This window comes from Notamacropus eugenii, chromosome 5 (assembly GCF_028372415.1).
Source record: "Notamacropus eugenii isolate mMacEug1 chromosome 5, mMacEug1.pri_v2, whole genome shotgun sequence".
Lineage (NCBI taxonomy): Eukaryota > Metazoa > Chordata > Mammalia > Diprotodontia > Macropodidae > Notamacropus > Notamacropus eugenii.
In genome coordinates this window covers 33,405,589-33,427,279 of record NC_092876.1, presented here as the reverse complement: position 1 = coordinate 33,427,279, position 21,691 = coordinate 33,405,589, and the positions used below count along the sequence as shown (strand labels likewise).

The window sequence follows — 21,691 nt, the reverse complement described above, 5'->3', positions numbered from 1 at the left end:
GCCCCACTCACCAAATGTGAACTCCAATTTGACTACTTCCTACTTTTAACCTTGGGCAAGTCATGTCACTTTCTGCTCTGCCTACTGACCTACCCCCTTCCTCTAAGACTCAACTAAAATCCCACCCTCTCCAGGAAGTCTTCCTCAACCCCTCTTAATCCCGGGCCTTTCCTCTATTGATAATATACTATTTATACTGAATATAATTTGTATGTAGATTTTTGTTTGAATATTGTCTCTCACATTAGACTCAAAGTTAACTGAGAATAGAGACTGTCTTTTGTCTCCTTTTGTATCCCCTGTCCTTAGCATAGTGCCCAGCACAAAGTAGGTGCTTAATAAATGTTTATTGAATTATTGATCTCTTAAGTCATTTTTCAATCGTATCTGACTCTCTGTGACCCTATCTGGTGTTTTCTTGGCAGAGAAACTGGAGTGGTTTGCCATTTCCTTCCCCAGCTTATTTTTACAGATGAGGAATGAAGGCAAATAGGGTTAAGTGACCTAAGGGTCACACAACTAAGTAAGTGTCTGAGGCTGGATTTGAACTCAGGCACTCCTGACGTCAGGGTTGGTGCTCTATCCACTGCACCACTTAGCTGTCCAAAAAAGTTTTATTGTTGAGTCATGTCTGACTTTTCATGACCCCATTTGGGGTTTTCTTGGCAGAAATACTGAAGTAGTTTGCCATTTTCTTCTCCAGCTCATTTTATAGATGAGAAACGAAGACAAACAGCCTTGAGTGACTTAAAGGTCTCAAAGCTAGTAAGTATCTGAGTCTGGATTTAAACTCAGGAAGATAAGTCTGCCTGACTGGACTCAACACTCTCCTCACTATGCCTCAACTTTTCTTCAGAAGGAAAGGGGTTACCAATAGGTAATTTATCAAAGGACATAAACAGTTCTCAAAAGAATTGCAAACTATTAACAACTATATGATAGACTGCTGTAAATTACTAGTGGTGAGAGAAATTGAAATCAAAACACCCCTGAGGTTTTACTTCACATGCAGTAAATTGGCATGGACACAAGTAGTCAGTGTTGGCAGAATTGGGGAAAGACAAACACCTTGTTAGCAAAACTGTAAATTGATCCAGCATTCTGTTAAGCAATCTGGCATTCAGCAAAGAGAGTAACTAAGATGTCCAGAGATTCCACTGCTGGGCATGTACCCTGAGGAGGTCACTGATAAAAAGAAAGGTACCATCATATCCACCAAATATTTATAGTAACTTTTTAAAAAAATTTTTTAAATCTTTTAAAAACTTTTTAAAAATTGGAACTGATACTCATCAGTTGAGGAATCACTAAACAAACTGAGGTACGTGAACATAGTGGAATATTTTTGTCCAGTAAGAATTGATGAATACAGAGAAGTCTGAGAAGACTTACCTGAACTGATACAGAATGAAATGAGCAGAACCAGGAAAATATACAAAGCAACTGTGACAGTGTAAGTGGAATTGAGACAATGCTATGAAATTTAAATAATCAAACTGGGCTCCAAAGAAGAGCTGGGAGAAGGTGTTTGCAAAATGGAAGATGGTGGGTGTTGAGCACAGCATCTAACCAGATGGTTGCTTGTTCTTTGTTCTCAAAGAGGATCAATGACATTGAAAGGGTGAGGTCTTGACTTACAAGTGAATTGAGTTGAAGTGAGGTGGAGCTGCAGTCATCAGTTTCACTCTCCTTCAGAATCATCAGAGTTTAGTGGTAAGACCCCCTCTCCCCCTTGTTAGTCTTTATTTTAAGGGAAGACCCTTTGGGAGGGAAAAGGGAGGAGCTGTACTGGGGTATATAGTTGGGAAGGAAATGGGAAGAGAAAAGGTTGTAGCAGGAAATAAAAACAGATCAATAAAATTTTATTTAAAAAAATTAGGGAGATTGGACTCTGCCGACCTTTTAGCTCTGTCTTGTTCATATGCCACTGAATAAAACTGGAGAAAATCATGAATCTGTGCTGACTGCGACCTCTGCAAATTTGTGTTATTTAATTTTTAATAATTGGGCTCTCACTGTAGCAAGGCAATCCTTTTACACCTGCTTAATTGATTCACTATCTCACTCACCACAGTGGCTCTTCCAAGTCTTTTCATCCTTCCTCAAATCTCCCATGGCTCTCCCCATCCCCCGTTGAGAATCTTGTCCTGTATTTTACTGATAAAATTCAGGTCATTTTCAGAGAGCTCTCTCTTCCCCTCTCCTCTCCTCCTCATCTCACATCACCCAGACACTTCTGCTACTTCATCTCTGTCTCACATAATGAGGTGACCTTTCTCCTTATAAAGACTAACCCCTCTGCCTGCTCAAGGGATCCCATTCTTTCCCATCTTTTCTAGGCCCTTTTATCCAGCCCTTATCACTCACTTATATTCAATCTCTCCCTGTCTCCTGGCTTCATCCTTACTGCCTACAAATACATCTATAGCTTAGCTGTCCTTTAAAAACCCTCACCTGGGATTTTTTTTAATGCCCTAAACTCACTTAGGGTTATTTAGCCATACAACCATCCCTGTTAGCTAAGTAGCAAGGTGGTACAGTGGGTAGAGTATTGGACTTGGAATCAGAAGAGACCTGAATTCCAATCTGGCCTCATATTAGCTGTGTCACCCTGAGCAAGGCACTTAACCTCTGTTTGCCTCAGTTTCCTCATTTGTAAAGTGGAAATAATAATAGCACCTACCTCCCACAGTCACTGTGTGGATCAAATGAGATAACATTTGTAAAGCACTTAGCACAATGCCTGATTCGTGGCACTAAGTAAATGTTAGCTATTTTATCATCATCATGATCATACTGTGTTTCACCTCCCTTTCTCCATGAGAAGGCTATCTACAACAGATGCTTCCATTTCCCTTCCTTTCATTCTCTTCTTGACTCTCCAGTCTAGCTTTTGCTCTCATCATTTAATTGAAATTACTCCCTCCAAAGGGAGGGACCTCTTCCTTGCCAAATCTAATGGCCTTTGCTCATTCTTCATTCTCCTTGACCTCTCTGCAGCCTTTGACCCTATTGGTCACTCTCTCTCCCTTGATATCCTTCTCTCTAAGTGTTCAGGACACACCCCCCTTCCTAGTTCTCTACCTACCTCTCTGACCACTCCTCAATCGCCTTTCATCCAGATCATACCAACCAACCATGTTTGTCCCCCAAGCCTCTGTCCTGGGCCCTCTTCTCTCTTCATACTACTTCAATGGTGATCTCATCAGTTCCCATGGATTCAATGATCATTTCTATACTCATACTTCTCAGATCTGCTTATCCAACACTAATCTCTCTGCTGACATAACTCCAACTGCCTATCAAACATCTCAAACTGGATGCCCAGTAGACATCTTAAACTCAACATTTCCAAAAAATGGCTTCATTATCTTTTCCCCCAAACCCTCCCCTCTTCTTAACTTTACCACCATCCTCCCAGTCACCAAGGCTCCTAACCCAGGAACCCAGGCTCATCCTCAGCCACTCAGTCTCATCTACCTCCCTATGTTCATGTCTTGCCAAAGCAGGCCTGTTGATTTCACCATTGCAGAATTTTCATATATGTCCCCTTCTGTCTTCTGACACTACCCCCACTCTGGTGCAGATCCTTACCACCTCATGCCGAGATTACTGCAATAGTTCCTGGAAAGTCTGCCAGCCCTAAATCTCCCCCTACTCCAGGTCATCCATTCAGCCACCAAAGTGATCTTTTCCAAAATACAGGTCTAACTATGTCTTCCTCCCATTTAATAAACTCCATTGGTTCCTATTAACTGGAGGATGGGGTTTTAGAGTCATCCATAACTTGGTTCGTTCTTCGCTTTCCAGTCTTCTTCACCCTTATATACCACCTATGATCATTCTATGATCTAGTGAATGGTCTCCTGGCTGTTTCTTAAATAAGACACTCAATCTCCCAACTCTGTTCCCATGCCTGGAATTCTTTCTCGTATCTCCTCCTGACTTGCCTTGGGTCCCAGCCAAAATCCCACCTTCTACAGGAAGCCTTTCTCAATCCCCCTTAATTCTAGCACCTTCCCCTTGTCTGTTATCTCCAATCCCATCTATATCTTGTTTATATATAGGTGTGGGAAAGTTGTCTTCCTTATTTGACTGTAAGATCCTTGAGGGCAGGGACCATTTTTTTGTATTCTTGGTGCTTTACTTAGTACCTGAGGACACAGTAGATGCTTAATAAATGTTTGTTGACTGACTGTCTGATTGAATAAATGTTTGTTGAAAGAATGTAACAAGAACTCTCTACATCAGAGCCAACTAGTGGTCATCCAGCCAGTACTTGGAGACTTCCAGTGACAGGGAGCTCACTACCTCCTGAGACAGCCCTTTCCACTTTGGGACAGTTCTTATTAGGAAATTCTCACTTATTTAAAGGGATGAGTTGGTAAGTATCAGGCAGGCTCAGTCCTGGTCCAGCTAGCATAGTTTATATGACCCTTTAAACGATTAAAACGATCATGAAAATGGGTATTGGGAAGCCTTTGACACCTAGGGCCTGAGGATGGAGAGATGGATGCTGGGAGGGATGGGAGAAGAAACTACAGAACTGTGTCTGGAGGTAGACTCAGGACCCTCCGTCTTAGGATGCGCCTCTCGCTGCCTTGGCACAGCTCTCACCTTCTTCTCTTGCCCTCCTTTCTTTCCCTGACTTGACTTCTGCCAGTGTTGGGAACCACCAACAGGCAGATCAAGCAGAAGAGCCTCCACTTGCCCCCCACCCCAAGAGCCCGGGACCTGTGCCTCCCAAAGCCTCCTCCCCAGCCCTCTCAGGCTACATCGACAGACTGCCCTGGCTGCTTTCAGTCACAGGCAAATCAATGCCCCCGCCTTTTTGGGAGAGCTGCTGGCCAGCTGGCCCAGCGTGAGGGGACCAGGAAGGGGGAGGCTGGAAAGCCTGCCTGGAAAAATCCAGCGTCTGGAGCACGCTTTGCCTAGCCCAACTCTCCTCTGGTGGCCCCAAGTTGGGGGCCAACGCCTCCCCACCCCACTATTCGAACACAGCCAGCCAGCGCTGTCCCTCCCCGCTTCTTTCCACTCTGAAGCCACGTTTCTGCCTCAAGGGGCGTGCCCCTAAGAACCCCGAAGTAAAACAAGGCAGGAGCTCGGACCAAGGTCCTTTCCAGCGCTAAATCTCTGGTCCCGGGCGTGTCGCGCTTCCAGCAGACGGAGGGGGTCGGAGCTCGTCCAGTCTCTTGCTCCAGTGAGGTCAGGCTAAGTAGAAGCTGGCGACACACAGACTCCTTCCTAGACTTCAGGCAGCCTGCCAGGACCCGGGCAGATGGAGGGAGGGCCTCTTGGGACTGGGATGGGGGCAGGCTCGCCTAAGCCTGGCCAGGGAACCGAACGCTGCAGGAGGCCAGCGCTGGGGCCCTTGCTGGACTGTGGGTACCTCGCCCCCAAATCAGGTGCAAAACATTTGTGTGTCTCTGTCTCAGAGGGATTCAAGTCTCGGTTCCAAGAAACAGGAAAGAACCCCACAAAGAGATAGCCCCTCCCTCATCCTTATCACCCTCCCCCGTCCCCCCTCGCCCACCCCTCGTCCCACCCTGCCCCAGCCTTACCGCTGCGCCCCCATCAAGGTGTGGCCAAATAACTGTAGGAAGGGAAAATCGTGTTTCCCTGGCAGTGTTCCCCCATACCTGATAGGAGGAGCAGTGGAAAGGACGCCCACCCTGGAGTCAAAGGACCTGGGTTCGAATTTCACCTCTAAAAATTAGTAACTCCCGATTCTGAACCTTAGTTCATTTGTAAAATGAGGGCAGTAGGGCCAGATGGGTTCTGAGGGCCCTTCTACATCTAGCTCCTCCCAAAACGTGTTCTGAATAGTAACAGTGGCTTACATCATCTACGGTGCTGATCTTGGACTAAGTCAACAAATGTTTATTAAACACATACCATGTGCCAGGCACTGTGCTAAACCCTGAGAGGAAGACCCCTCTATCCCAAATGTTCATATGGGCTATTTGGGCCAGACCTGTGATAGAGACTTCTGAGCTGTGATTGGTCTGATCAGCCACAGCCGGACACGTTGTTCCTTGATCTCAACCCAGCAATGTCATTTTGGGCTTCTGAGCATGAAGGACCACTATTTGTACCCCCAGCCTTTAGTATGGTGCCTGACAGGTGCTTAATAAACCTTCCTCCATCCATCCCTCTATCTACTTATTATTCCTCCATCCATCCATCCATCCATCCATCCATCCATCCATCCATCCATCCATCTATCTATCTATCTATCTATCTATCTATCTATCTATCTATCTATCTGCTTATCTAGTTATCTCCCTATCTGTGTTTGCGCCTCTGTGTGTGTGTGTGTGTGTGTGTGTGTGTGTGTGTCTATCTAGCTATCTATTGTCTGGGGCTGGGGCTATGGACAATCTCTCTAGCTGCATCTCTTCCAGCACAGATAGGAAAATAAAGGAGAGGCTTCCCCCTAGGGGGATGCTTCCCATTTTCAGGAGATGTTGGACCTTTCAGGATGGGCCCCCCTTCTTTTCTAGTCTAGAGGTAATTCTCACTGTCCTTTCCTGGGCTGGGCAGTGACCCTTCCCCGAGGATCAGTTTCAATGACCATACAGCTTCCCTTCATAGAACTTTTGGCTGCCTGGAGCTTTTAGACCCTTGGCTTGACTCTGGTCATCTGAGAGTAAGAAATAAAGCCAAAGGACTGAGCAGTCTCCATTCTGGCTTCTTGTATAAACAAGGATCAGCACCTATATAAATGCAGGCATTTATGTGCATGTCTCACAGGAGCAGGGTTAGGAGGGCACAAGGAGAATCAAGGAGGATGAGGAGGGAAGGCAAAGGGCTGACAGGAATCAGAGGGGAAGAAGATCATGGTCTATGCCAAGGGCAGGAGAAGAAGCTGGGGGGAGAGGAGGTAAGAAGGAAGGACTAGGGAAGGAGAAAGAGGAGTAGGGACCAGGAAAGAAGTCATGAGGGTAGAAGTAGCAACCTTCTCTTGTATAGAACCCCCATCCTCATCTCTGTGTCTTCCAAATGTTAATTTCCTTAGTTAAAAAGTTTCAACCAGGCAATAAAAATCTTGAAGCTTTTTCCCCCAGGTAGAGTTAATTCAGAAACAAACGACCAGAAGACTTCAGACCTTTTCAAAGATGAAATGTTTTCCAGGAAATTTCATACCTTGTTGAAGAGCCAGGAAAAAGCAAGCACAAAATTCTCACCAGCTGGTGACCAAAATTTTGTGTTTTACAAAGGAAATTTCACATGACTTGGGGCAATGCCTGAGCCCACCTTCCATAAAAGTCATCTTTGATAGGTCACTCAAGGTGGATGGACCCATAATAACGGCAGCGAAGGGAATGCTGCTCATCCACGATTTGGCTTCTGCCTTCTCTGTCAAGGTGAATGATCTCTGGACTGGAAAGGTCTGAGGAAAACTGATTACTAGGGAGTTGGAAGCCAAGATAAGTAGGAAGATAATAACAGATGACCTAGCTGCCTTTGAAAATCCATTTCACCAAATCCAGGTGAACAATATAGACAGGATGTAATTACTGACCTGCTATCAGTGATCATTGAAACATTGTGGAAAGCTGGAAGGAGAATGCCAGATTCAAGAAGGATAAATATCCCAAGCAGAATATAAAGTGTGTCAATTATAGGCCAGAGAGCTTTCCTTCAATTTCTAGCAAATTGTAGATGTGTTATAAAAGGGATGGGTAGTGAACAATTAGAAGAGGAAGCAGTGATCACAAAAGAGCCAGGGTGGCTTCATCAAGAATAAGTCAGGCCAGACCACTTGACTTTCCTTTCCTGATTGGGTTACTAAAGTGGGAGATCCAGGGAATAGTACAGTTGGAGTCTATCTAGATGTTAGCAAAGTATTTGACAGAGTCCCTAGGCTAGGAGGTCATAAGAGCTTGGCTGGAAAAAAAAAAAAAGCAAAAGTAGGTGGGATTGGGAAGAAGAGTCAGAGTTGGAGAGAAGTGTCTATGGTCCAAGGAACTCCAATTTTAAAAGTGCTGATGCCACGTGAACCCAGGATTCTCTTCTCCCCTAGTCTTGCCTCAGGGAGAAAGAAAAGGGGGAAAGAGAAAGAGGAAAAGAGAGGGGAGGGAGGGGAAGAGGGAATGAGGCAAGTTGAGGAGGGCAGGGAAGAGGGAGATCATAGGCAAAAGGAAGAGAGAAGAGAATGATGGAGAATGGAGGGATGGGCAAAGAAGAGAGAGGATGGGGGCAGGAGGGGAAGAATGAAGGGAAGAATTATGAGAGAAAGAGAGGAGAAGAGGGTAGAAAAGAAAAGGAGAGAAGGGAGAGAGGGGACAGCAGAGGAGAAAGAGGGGCAGTGGTGGAGGAATGGACAGGGGAAGGGTATGGAAGAGAAAGAAAGAGAGGAAAGAGAGAAAGAGCCCTGCCCATGCAATCTCCTAAGGTGTTTGTGTATGAGGAGAGGTGAGAAAAGAGGGGAATTCTAGAGGGGACCCTGTTATCAGAGCTTAGGAAGAGGCTTCCCTTGGTGAGGGACCGGCAGTACTGATGGGGCTGTAAAAGGGCTAAAGTGTTCAGGGGCAGGCAGTGGACTGGGCACCTGGCTGGTTGCAAGAGCCTGAGCTTTTGTGTCCCTGGTTCTAGCTTACATGGGAGCCCACCTGATCCCTGGAACGTGGGACTGAGTGATCAGAGAGAAATCTGGGACTGGAGATGAAACCCTGCCCATTAAGAAGCCCCCCTGCCCCCACCAGGGCACTGCTCACTCTGAGGGCCTCTTCCCTGAGCCTCCTTTGGCTCCCAGCACCTTATGGGTCAGTCACTTCTGCAGCATCCCATGCCTAGCCCTCCCCCTCCTCCCTACACACCCTTGGGCCTGAGGAAACCAGCCCAGAAATGGAAAATGACAGGCCAGGCCAGGGGCTCTAATTGGAAAAACACATCTATGTGCATGGGTCATGAGGCTGAGAGAGGAGACAAAGCGAGGCCCTGGGGACATCCCCACAGACAAGTGGGCCTCCCTGGGAGCCCTCTGTCCGCCTATCTGCTCTCCCATCCTCTGCAATGCCCACCCTCCCCCTTTCCTGCTAGAGAAATGCCTGTCACTTGGTGTTTCTGTAAATAAACCACAGCTCCTGCCCTTTGGGGAAGGAAATTCAATCTCTGCACACCTCTGGGAGAGCCAGACTTTTGAATTTGGCATCTCACTTTATGGCTCCTGAGTTGAGTGGTTTGGGTGATGGTGGCTGGAGCTGGAACAGAGGGAATCAGCTCCTTTCTTCCCAACACACATTCACAAACTTCTCCCTGCCCAATACATGTGCACCGAGGAATCCTCAGGAGCAGTAACAGAGGCCTAGCCTGGGAGGAAGGATCCTGGTGATAGCCCTGCCCCAGGTGGATTCCCTATGGAACTCTAGGCAAGCTTAGGGACTCATAGAAGTAGTCTTGGAAGGGACCTTAAAATCCAACCCCCTCATTTTATAGGTGGAGACTCAAGACCCAGAGATTTGAAGTGATTTCCCGAAGTTATGCAGGTGGTAAGTCTTGGAGGTGGGATTTGAACTCAGGACCTGCAACCCTGAAGCAAACACTCTCCATTACACCAGGCTGTCCTTTCCTTTAAAAAAAAAAATAAAAGGTCTTACAATTCTTTTTTTTTTTTAACATTGCATTGCTTTCCAATGACCCCCTCAGGCACAATGGATTAAGAAGCGTCATTAAGAAAAACAAATAAAAAACAATACATCGGAGACATTGGATCTGCAGTCCATCATCTGTCTACAGAGAGAGGACTTGTATTTTTGCCACTGGGCTTTGGAAGTTTATCGTCACTGCTCCCATTCATCAGGGTCCACATTATGCTAACATACGATAAATAAGCTACAGATGACTGCTTTCCCTTCCCATCCTTCCTTTAGGGAAGGAACATGTCTTCCTGTCCTTATATCCCCCATCACCCAGCACAGTGACTGGTACATAGTAGGAGATTAATAAAAGCATGTTGTAATTTGATCCCAAAGAGGCGCTACGAGAAGGCATTTCCTCATTTTTTTGCAGGAATGGGGCCTGTGTCAGATGCTGCACGCAGTGTCAGACTCTTCTGATATGTTGGTTTGTCTGGCTAAATTTTTTTCTCTCCATTTTTTCATTCTTTGTTGTAAGGCAGTGGTTGGCAGAATTTGGCCCAGAGATCCCAGAGAGTCTGTGACAAACTACTTTTGTAATAATAATACTAATGTTTTCATTTTTACTGTGATAAATTCTGATAGATATAGCCCACATAAATGTACTCTTGGGGAGGAGGGGTCTGCAATTCTTAGGTGTGGCAGAGATTGGAGTGGTCCATAAGTGTTATTTTCAGACTTTTTCAATGTATCGATCTACTGTATTGTAAATAAACCACTGAGGATTCTTATTTTCTTTTCATTTATTTATTCTTCCTTAAAAATACTCTAATATTTGTTATATAGTGTGACTCTCTGAGAGGATGCTGGGAGAGACTATGGTGATGTCTCCAGAAATTAATCTATCTGCAAGACCAAATCAACTCTGAAACTCATGCCTCCTTGGTACCACCGGCCCCTTGGGACCTTCCCTCCCTTTGACTGGAAAGGGTAGAGAGTGGACCTTGGAGAGTTCCTCCCAGATGCTTCTTTTAAGGCAGGAGTCTGGGGCAGGCATTTCCTAATTTCCCACCTGGTTGCAAGACTTTGCGTGCCAGCCCCCCCATCAAGGCACCCTCCCAGCTCTTTTAATCTCTTCTTTTTGCCTTATGTTCCTCAATTAGACTCTGAACTTCTTGAGGGCAGGGCCTGTGTTTTGCCTTTCTTTGAATTCCCAGGACTTCAGACAGTATTGGTATGCAGTAAGTGTTTAATAAATGTTTGTTGAATGATTTAAAAATGCATCAGTTGAAACTACTTTTTGAAAAAGAGAGGAAAGGGAACCAGAGGCCAAAATATTTGAGACCTACTGTTAGAAGAGATTGATTTCTGGGTGGGAGAGAGGAGAGGGATACATTAGAAAATACAAGTGACGTAAAAAATTTAGAAATGTATTTTTAAAAAATTTGATGGTTGTTGAATTGAAACAATGTTCATTCTGGCTCTTTATTTAGTCTGCTTCTGTTCATCTAGGTCTTCCCAAGGTTCTCTAAATTCTATGTATTTGCGGATTCTTTTCAGTCAAGTCCAAAAGCATTTATTAAATGCTTACAATGTGCCCAGCGCTGGCTTAAACACTGAGAATGCAAAGAGTGATCAGAAGCAGTGCCTGTCCTCAAGGACTTTACATTCTAGTGGGAAAGACAGTACGTAAATAACCATGTACAAATAAGATATACACGGGGCAGATGCAAGGTAAGGCAGCAGCTGATGTGTGTGTGTGTGTGTGTGAGAGAGTGTAAGAGAGACAGTGTGTGTGTGAGAGAGAGTGTGTGTGTGAGAGTGTGTATGTGAGAGTGTGTGTGAGAGAGAGTGTGTATGAGAGAGAGTGTGTGTGTGAGAGAGAGTGTGTATGTGTGTGTGAGAGTGTGTAAGAGAGAGTGTGCTTGAGAGAGTGTGTGAGTGTGTGTGTGTGAGAGAGTATGTATGTGAGAGTGTGTGTGTGTGAGAGAGTATGTATGAGAGAGTGTGTGTGTGAGTGTGTGTGAGAGAGAGTGTGTATGAGAGAGTGTGTGTGAGAGAGAGAGTGTGTATGAGAGAGTATGTATGAGAGAGTGTGTGTGTGAGAGAGAGTGTGTGTGGAGAGTATGTGTGAGAGAGTGTGTATGAGAGAGTGTGTGTGTGAGAGTGTGTATGTGAGAGTGTGTGTGAGAGAGAGTGTGTATGAGAGAGAGTGTGTGTGTGAGAGAGAGTGTGTATGTGTGTGTGAGAGAGTGTGTATGTGAGAGTGTGTGTGTGAGAAAGAGTGTGTATGAGAGAGTGTATGTGAGAGAGAGAGTGTGTGTGAGAGAGTGTGTATGTGTGTGTGTGAGAGTATGTAAGAGAGAGTGTGCTTGAGAGAGTGTGTGAGTGTGTGTGTGTGAGTGTGTATGTGAGAGTGTGTGTGTGAGTGTGTATGAGAGAGTGTGTGTGTGAGTGTGTGTGAGAGAGAGTGTGTATGAGAGAGTGTGTGTGAGAGAGAGAATGTGTATGAGAGAGTGTGTATGTGAGAGTGTGTGTGTGTGAGAGAGAGTGTGTGTGGAGAGTATGTGTGAGAGAGTGTGTATGAGAGAGAGTGTGTGTGTGAGAGAGTGTGTATGTGTGTGTGAGAGTATGTAAGAGAGAGTGTGCTTGAGAGAGTGTGAGTGTGTGTGTGTGAGTGTGTATGTGAGAGTGTGTGTGTGTGAGAGAGTGTGTATGAGAGAGTGTGTGTGTGAGTGTGTGTGAGAGAGAGTGTGTATGAGAGAGTGTGTGTGAGAGAGAGAATGTGTATGAGAGAGTGTGTATGTGAGAGTGTGTGTGTGTGAGAGAGAGTGTGTGTGGAGAGTATGTGTGAGAGAGTGTCTATGAGAGAGTGTGTGTGTGTGAGAGAGAGTGTGTATGTGTGTGTGAGAGTATGTAAGAGAGAGTGTGCTTGAGAGAGTGTGTGAGTGTGTGTGTGAGTGTGTATGTGAGAGTGTGTGTGTGTGAGAGAGTGTGTATGAGAGAGTGTGTGTGTGAGTGTGTGTGAGAGTGTGTATGAGAGAGTGTGTGTGAGAGAGAGAGTGTGTATGAGAGAGTGTGTATGTGAGAGTGTGTGTGTGTGAGAGAGAGTGTGTGTGGAGAGTATGTGTGAGAGAGTGTGTATGAGAGAGTGTGTGTGTGAGAGCGTGTGTATGTGAGAGTGTGTGTGTGTGTGAGAGAGTGTGTGTGTGAGAGAGAGTGTGTATGAGAGAGTGTGTGTGAGAGAGAGAGTGTGTATGAGAGAGTGTGTATGTGAGAGTGTGTGTGTGTGAGAGAGAGTGTGTGTGAGAGAGTGTGTGAGTGTGTGTGTGTGAGAGAGTGTGTGTGTGTGTGAGAGAGTGTGTGAGTGTGTGTGTGAGTGTGTATGTGAGAGAGTGTGTATGTGAGAGTGTGTGTGTGTGAGAGAGTGTGTGTGAGAGAGTGTGTGTGAGAGAGAGTGTGTATGAGAGAGTGTGTGTGAGAGAGAGTGTGTATGAGAGAGTGTGTATGTGAGAGTGTGTGTGTGTGAGAGAGAGTGTGTGTGAGAGAGTATGTGTGAGAGAGTGTGTATGAGAGAGTGTGTGTATGAGAGCATGTGTGTGTGAGAGAGTGTGTGTGAGAATGTGTGTGAGAGAGTGTGTATGTGAGTGTGTGTGAGAGTGTGTGTGAGAGAGAGAGTGGATGTGTGAGAGAGTTTGTGTGTGTGTGTGTGAGAGAGAGAGAGAGAATGTGTGTGTATATGAGAGAGAGAGTATGTGTGTGAGAGAGTGAGTGAGTGAGAAAGGGGTGAAAGGCTCCCTGCAGAATGTAGGATTTGAGTCGAGTTTTAAAAGAAGCCATGAAAGGTGGAGGTGAAGAGGGGGTTTTTCCAAGCATGAGAGACAGCCAATACAAAGGGCAAAGGCTCAGAATCTGGAGATGAAGGGCTGTTTTTAAGAAAATTCAAATAGATCAGCTTATGTTGTTCATGTCCAACTCTTTGTGACTCCACTTGGAGTTTTCTTGACAAAGATACTGGAACAGTTTACCATTTGCTTCTCCAGCTCATTTTACAAATGAGCAAACTGAGGTAAGTTAAGTGACTTGCCCAGAGTCACACAGCTAGTAAGTGTCCCAGGCTGGATTTGAACTCAGATCTTCCTGACTCCAGGTCCAATGGTCTATCCACTGTGCCACCTTGCTGTCTGAAACTCATTCCACTACAATCTAATGCCATTTACTCAGCCATTCTCCCATCAATGGGTACCCAGTTTGTTGCCAGTTTTTTTTCTTAAGAGAAAGTTGCTATAAACATTTTTGTTTGTGTATTACCTTTCCCTCTTACTTTACTTCCTCCAGCTATTCCTTCCTTGGGTTTTCAGTTTACCCATCTGTAAAGCGGGTCAAGAGGAAGTTGGACCAGATCAATTTCTCAGTCCAACAAACTGGTGCATGGCATTGTATGCAGCCCTGATTTCTGTGGTGGCTCTTTGCCCACCTGGGAAAGCCCACTCTTTCAATGGGTCATTGCGCTAAATTAATTCTTACCCCCTTCTCAACCCTGCTGCCCCAGGATGAGGACATATGGGGGAAGCTGGCTATGGAGTTCAGCTGGGGTTGAGGCTACATGAGGCCTTGGTTGTGAATAGGTCTCCTTGTTCCCAAATGGAAAGCAGGGGAGGTGGAGGGGCAATGTCGGGCCCAAAAATAAACAGTGGCCCTGAAAACATCCTGAACTCTCAGGGCTTCCAAGTGGAAGGCCTGAGCTGGAGCCTGGCTGGTGAAAGTCCCAGGACCCCCAGGGGCCTCAGCCCATCTCTGAGCTCCGTGTGTGTGGGAGGTGGGCTGAGGGGAGGCACCCAACGTCTGGCCAGATGCTTCCCTGAGCCTTCCAAGGGAAGGGACCAGGGGAGGGAGACAGGATAGGCACAAGACATAGAGGAACTCTGTTGGGGTGTGAGGCCCCAGGGGTATGGAACAGAAGGGAGGTGACCAGCCTTTCGTGCCATTCATATGGAAAAGACTGGGAGATGCCTGACAGATCCAGGCACAGTGAAGGAGATTCAGAACTGGCTGGATGTTTAGATACAAAGAGTGGTCTTTGAGGCTCTGAGGTTTACTTGGAAGGAGGTGTCCCAGTGCTTGCTTCCATTTTTATAAGGGGCTTGGATGAAGGCACCAAAGGCAGACTCAGCAATTTTGCAGATGGCACAAAAATGGCAGGGGGGGTTGGGATCGGATTCTCTAACACAATGAATGATAGAGCCAGGATCCAGAGAGGCCTTAGCTGGCTAGAACATTGGTCTAATATAATAAGTGTAATTATAATTAGGCTAAAAGGAAAATCTGACACTTTGGTTCAAAAAACCAGCTTCACAACAAAAATATAACTTTAACCTAAGATTTGGTGGCATGGTTAAGAAGAGGTTTGTCTGAAAATTTAGGGGACCATACCCTAGTAAGTGCCAACAGTGTAATATGAACTTTAAAAAGTTAATTGAATTTTAATTCCACTTTGGCTTCCATTAAGAGAATCAGAAGGTCCAGGACTAGGCAGAGGAGGATCCTTCAATGATCCTCTCTGGTCAGACCACATCTGGCCACTGGATTCAGCTCCTTCAATTACATGTGAAGGGCATTGAGGAGTTTGGGGGTGTCCAGAGCAAGGCAACCAGGATTGTACAGGGTCTCAAGTTCATGACTTACTCATTTCAGTTTAATAATACCAATAATAGCTAATAGTAATTATGTGGTGCCTACTATGTGCCAGGCACTAAGTACTATACAATGACTATCTCATTTCATCTTCACAACAATACTACAAGGTGGGTGCTCTTAATGTCCCCATTTTACAGATGAGGAAACTGAGGCAAATAGAGCTAGTAAGTGTCTGAGGTCAGCTTTAAACTCTTATCTCCTGACTCCAGGCTTGGCACTCTAGCCATTATCCCCTATAGTTATTCAGTGGTTTCAGTCATTTCAGACTCTTCTTGACCCTATTTAGGGTGCTCTTGGCCAAGGTATCAGAGTGGTTTACCATTTACTTCTCCAGCTCATTTTTCAGATGAGGAAACTGAGACAAGCAGGGTGAAGTGACTTGCCCAGAGTCACACAGCTAGTAAGTGTCTGAGGCCAGATTTGAACTCAGGAAGATGAAGTTTTCCCAATTCTGAGCCCAGTGCTCTATTCAAGGTGTGATCAGTTTACCAAATATTTAATTGATTGGAGTTCCAGGCATTGTGCTATGTATAGGATACAGACACAAAAATGACTGAGACCTTATCCTCAGAGGATTTCCATTCTACAAGGGGCAGGACATTCATGCACATGATACAAACAAAAGAAATACAGAGTAATCTGAACAGGAAATCAGGAAGCACCTCCCGTAAGAGGCAACTTGAGCTGAGTCTTCAAGGGATCTAGGGATTTCACAAGGTAGAGGGAAGGAGGGAGATTGTTCTGGGCATGGGGGCAGCCAGGGATTGGACAGCGGTGATGGGTTGGCAAAAATATAACATCAAGGGCTTTCAACATCCTTGTATTGCACCCTTGAAGCAATGGGGAGTTTTTTGAGCAGAGGGTGCCATGGCCAGATTTAAGCAGATTTAGGCAGCCAGGTGACAAGTGGAAAGAGAGTGCCAGGCTGGAAATCAGGAAGACCAGCCTCAGACACTTACTAGCTGGCTGACTCTCTGCCTTCCTCAGTTTCTCCACCTGTAAAATAGGGATGATAACAAGGTTATTATGAGAATCAAATGAGAGCAGTCAGTACAGTGCCCCTTACATACTGCTATAGAAATGTTTCTTTCCTTCCCTTCCCATTTGTGTTTCAGGGATACCCCTTTAGTAGCTGTACAAAAAGGGAGAGGGGAGATAGGGAGACCAAATGGGGAGCTACTTTGATAGTCCATGTGGGCACCAGAATTAATGTATGGAAAGTACTTTGTAAGGCTGAAAGAGTCCTATAAACGTCAGCTGTTATTACTATTAAAGGGGTCAAACAATTTTGAACAACAGCCAGAGTGGGTCACATCCCGTTACACCATTTGGCACCATTACAACCGGAAGATTTCATGTGGAGGACATGGCTTCTCTAATCTAGAGAGTCGTTCAGGCCAGAGTCCTTCTGGGGAGGGGAAGCCCCGCCCCCCACCCCCCACCCCCACCCCCCCGCCCAGAGGCCACTTTCTGTCTCTCACATATATAATTCATTTACAGAGTCATCATTCCTGTGCCTGCACAAGCCCTGCTCCATTACCAACAAAGGAAGTTCACAGTTTGGGATCACTGTTTACAAATGACATATTCTGAGGATGTCTTGAGATCTATCTTTGTTACTGACACCCATTCAGGTGGCTGCCTTACCTGCCTATCCCCCCCAACCTGGAAGCACTCTCAGGTGGGTGAGGGTCATGAAGGGGAGAGGACCCGACATCCTTCTCCTTCCCCAGTCCATGGGGGTTTGGGAAACTGTGGGAGGCTGGCAGGGACTGGTGTGTGTGTGTGTGTGTGTGTGTGTGTGTGTGTGTGTGTGTGTGTGTGTGTGTGTGTGTGTGTGATGGGAAGGTGGGGGGTGTTACTCAGACTGGGCGTTAGCCCATGTACGGTCACCCTAGTGTTATGTTTTAATTGAGAACTCAGATCCAGCCAGGGCAGACCACTGTCCTTCCCTCCCTCATTCTAATGTGGTGGTAGGTGCCAACAACGGTCATCTACCACCTGGAGACCACAGAGAGATTCTCCCTTTCTCGGTACCCCTCCCTATCCTATCTTTCTCCTTCTTCAGAGAGAAGATTTGCAGAGTAACCCACAGTATAAAGGAATGAATGAAGGACTCTCCCAAACAATGAGGCTCTGTATCCCCAGGGAGGGGGATGGGGACAGGAAGCCGGGAGGAAGGAAGGAGCCTGCAAACCTGGCATCAGCCTCTCTACACCTCCCCCCCCCAACTCCCCCCACCCCCTCAGGTCCTGACTCAGCGATCTAATCCCCACCCTGGCCAAGGGAGTCACCAGGAGGGGGCTTCCTCTCAGGAATTGGCTTAAGATATTTTAACCCTTCCTTCTCCTGGCTCACAGCCTGATTTCCCATCATTCCTCTCACTTCCCTTTTGACATTCGTTTTTTAAAAGGGTTACCAGATTGATGGGGCAGATAGGTGACATAGTAGGTAGAGTGTCAGACCTGGGGTCAGGAAGACATCTTCCTGAGTTCAAATCTGGCCTCAGATACTTACTAGCTGGGTGACCCTGGGCAAGTCACTGCACCCTGGTTGACTCAGTTTCCTTATCTGTAAATGAGCTGAAAAAGAAAATGACAAGCCATTGCAATATCTCTGCCAAGACAAGCCAAAATGGTAACACAAAGGTTGGAACACAACTGAAAATGATTGAATAACAAATCAGATTGATGGAAAGTGCCCCTCTCTCTTCAAAACTTTTCATTGAATCGCTCAGGCTCTTCTCTGTGGACAAAATCACCTGCTACGGTTTCCAGAGGCGACCCATCCCACTTCTGGACCATTCTAATTGTGAGGGAGTGTTTCCTGACATTAAGCCAGATCCCTCTGGGGGCCGGCGCTGTGATTTCCCATCTCCCCTCTTGAGCCCCCACTCTCCCTCTCTTCCAGGTCTCCAATCCCACCCCCAAGGGCCAAGCTGAATGAAACTGAGCTCCCCACCCCCATGACAGGTCTCCAGAAACTTGAAGACAACTTCCACACCCCAGTGAAGTCTTCTTGTCCTTCCAAGAATCCCCCTTGGTTTCCATTCCCTTTACCATCCTGATACAATACAAAGAATTCTCCCTCTGGACTCAGGTCCTGGGTTCAAATCTCAACTCTGACCATTACTCCCTGTGCTTCATTGGGCAAGTCTCTTCATTTTCCTGGGCCTCAGTGTACTCATCTATAAAATGGGGTGGGGAATATGATGGACTGCATGATCTCTGAGGTCTGATCTAATTCAAAATCCCAAGAATGAATGTGTAGCAAGGGGGTTTAGGTTCAACTCTGATTTTCTGGACTGGGATATATCCCATTAAGCTGGACGCTTTGCTGGGAAGACACAAGGATCTCTTCACTGGCTCCCAGGGACCGGAGCTGCACCAGAGATGACTGGCAGCTAAAAGTCCAGGATGGACTTTGTATTGAGTGGAGCCCCTCCTTCTGTGGTTTATGAGAGCTGTGGCTCCATTTCTCACTCTTTTATTTTCTTCACCTCTCCTCCTCTTCCTCCTCCCTCTCCTCTCCTTCTCCTTCTTCATCTTCTTCTTCTCTCTGCCCCCTTTCTCCCCACCTCCATCTCTTTCTCTCTGTCTCTCTCTCTCAGTCTCTCCTCTTTTTTTAAAGCTTTCCCTCTCTAAGGAGAAATGTAGGGGAAAGAAATCTCCCCTCCCCACCAGGAGCAGTGGTGGCTCACCCCCACAAACTTGTAGGGGTGGGGGGAACAGTGATCTTGCCTAGGAAGGTCAGAGATTGAATCTAGAGCCCCTGGCTGCCTTCTGCTGCTTCTTCCTTTTCTTCCCCCAGCACAGGTAGAGCAATAATGAATGTTTTCATTCTTGGCAGTAACCTTGAGCTTGAGAGTTCTTGAATCTGTCCAGCAAGAAATGGGCAGAGAAGATTTCCTTAACCTCACAATTCTTGGAGGAAAAAATGATTACTAGTAGACTCATCCAGCATGTAAAGGTCTGACAGGAGCCATGCCCTAGCTGGCCAGGAGGGACGAACCCTGGGATTTGTGCAGGCCATTCAGGCCTGAGGTGAATTAGAAATATCTGCTCAACAGTTCCTCAAGAGGTCTTTACTTTCCAGAGGGAGTGCAATGATTGTAATGGGGTTATTGGAGACTTTTTGTGTCCCAGGGATTGTTAGCAGCTTATGTGTAGTGAGGGAAATAAACAGCTCTCCTATACCTGATACCCACATTTAGTGTGTTTTCTGGAAAGGGCCCTGTTATCTGCCTTTTGGCAAGGCCTTAGGCATGAGTCAAATCTAAACTTTGCTTTAGCGATTTCTTGATTTCCCTGGAATTATTCTGGGGTGGAGACTGAACCAGGGACAGAGAAAGAAACAGAGAAAGAGAAAATCTGCCCATACATTTTGGGGTTAAATCTTTCTGGATTGAAATTTGTAACCCTGCAGTGGGGGCAGCAAGGTGGTGCAGCGGATAGAGCACCAGGCCTGGAGTCAGAAAGATCTGAGTTCAAATCTGGCCTCAGTGTGATCCTGGGTAAGTCACTTACCCCCTATTTGCCTCAGCTCCTCATCTGTAAAATGGGAACACACTATAGTATCTTTGCCTAGAAAACCACATAGACAATATCCATGGCTTCGTGGGTCAAGTAGAGTCAAACATAACAGAACAAATACCAGTTGAATGCCCAAAGAGCTATAAAACCATGCATACTCTTTGACCCCCAAATACTACTACTCTATCTATATCCCAAAGACATAAAAAACAAAAAGGAAAAACACCTATATGTACAAAAATATTTATAGCAGCTCTTGTTATGGTGGCAAAGAATTGGAAATTGAGGGGATGCCCATCTATTGGGGAATGGCAGAATAAGTTGTAGTATATTATTGTGATGGAATATTATTGTTTTAAGAAATGATGAGCAGGCAGATTTCAGAAAAACCTGGAAAGGCTTACATGAACAGGTGCAAAGTGAAATAAGCAGAACCAGGAGAAGAATGTACCCAGTCATAACAATGTTATACAATGATCAGCTGCAAATGACTTAGCTATTTTCAGGAATATAATGAACCAAGACAATTCCCAAGGACTCATGATGAAAAAATGCTCTCCATCTAACCGAGTCTGAATGCAGATTGAGGCATACTTTTTTTAACTTTATTTTTTTGGGGGTTTCTTTGGTCTGTTTTCTTTTACCACATGGCTAATATATAAACATGTTTTACGTGACTGCACTTGTATAACCTATGTCAAATTGCTTGCCTTCTCAACGAGGGGGGAGGCAAGGGAGAGAATTTGGAATCCAAAGTTTTAAGAAATGAAAGTTAAAAATTGTCTTTATATGTAATGAAAGAAAATAAAATATTAAAATATTATTAATATCTTGTTAACAATTGATAAAATTGTATTAAAATATTTTTAAAAATATTAAATTGAGCCCCCCCCCCCGGGTCCATGAGGTACTCATTAATGTTCAATTCTCTCATTTTACAGATAAGGAATTAAGGTAGAGAAATATGTGACTTGCCCAGGGTCACACAGATTGTTGTTCAGTCTTTTTAGACTCTTGCTGACCCCATTTGGGATTTTCTCAGCAGAGGTACTAGAATGGTTTGCTTTGTCCTTCTCTGGCTCATTTTACAAATGAAGAAACTGAGGCAAACAGAGTTGAATGATTTGCCCAGAGTCACACAGTTAATAAGTGTCTGAGGCCAGATTTGAACTTGAATCTTCCCAAGTCCAAGCCCTGCATTCTATAAACTGTGAAATACTAAATAGTAACTGTTTCTCTATTACTTTTACCCAGGAACCCCAAAAGTCTTCCCCTTTCAGTTTGATTTTTCTTTTATTAAAGGGGCCATCCCTTGAGTAACTGCTTAAAGAGGCCTATTCATTAAATGGGTGTGTCTCAAAGTGAGAAGCTGATAAGACCTCAGCCTAAAATGACCAATGTCTCCCATTGCATCCTGAGCCATCTCCAGCCATCCTGATGAATATCAGGCCACCAGACCCAGTGGGTCAGAGAAGAAAGTAAGGTTGGTGACCTTGCACAGCCTCAAATCAAAGTCAACTGCAAGTCATGTCATCATTTCTCAGACTCATGGTACTCTTCGAGAATGAAGGACAAACACAATACACTATGGCTCCACCTAGTTGCCCAAGCAAATATGGGATTTGACCTCAGGTCCATAGACCAAAGACAATGTTCTTTCCACTGAACCACATGGGCTCCGCATCCTCCTACCTTGAGCTCAGTTACTTCCAAACGAAAGGGCATACCCTGTAATTCATTAAGTTTGTTGGGGTGGGAGGTAAAACTTATCAAAATCATCAGGGAGTTTCTCCCTTCCCCTTTCTTTGTGGATCGCCCTCTTTACAACTGTATTAATAAGAAGTACAGCATTCAGAATGAGGAAGATGATCATCTCCTGGC

General features: G+C 45.5%; 1 long non-coding RNA gene across 1 annotated transcript in view; it reads left to right on the top strand.

The window, feature by feature from the left end:
* LOC140503970 (uncharacterized) overlaps positions 1 to 20,605 on the top strand; it is a 62,192-nt gene extending 41,587 nt beyond the window's left edge. Inside the window, exons 2-4 of the long non-coding RNA XR_011966924.1 lie at positions 9,442 to 9,494; positions 16,779 to 16,959; positions 17,347 to 20,605. This is a non-coding gene — a long non-coding RNA (uncharacterized lncRNA). The remainder of the gene's footprint in view (positions 1 to 9,441; positions 9,495 to 16,778; positions 16,960 to 17,346) is intronic.
* Positions 20,606 to 21,691: the final 1,086 nt, after the last annotated feature.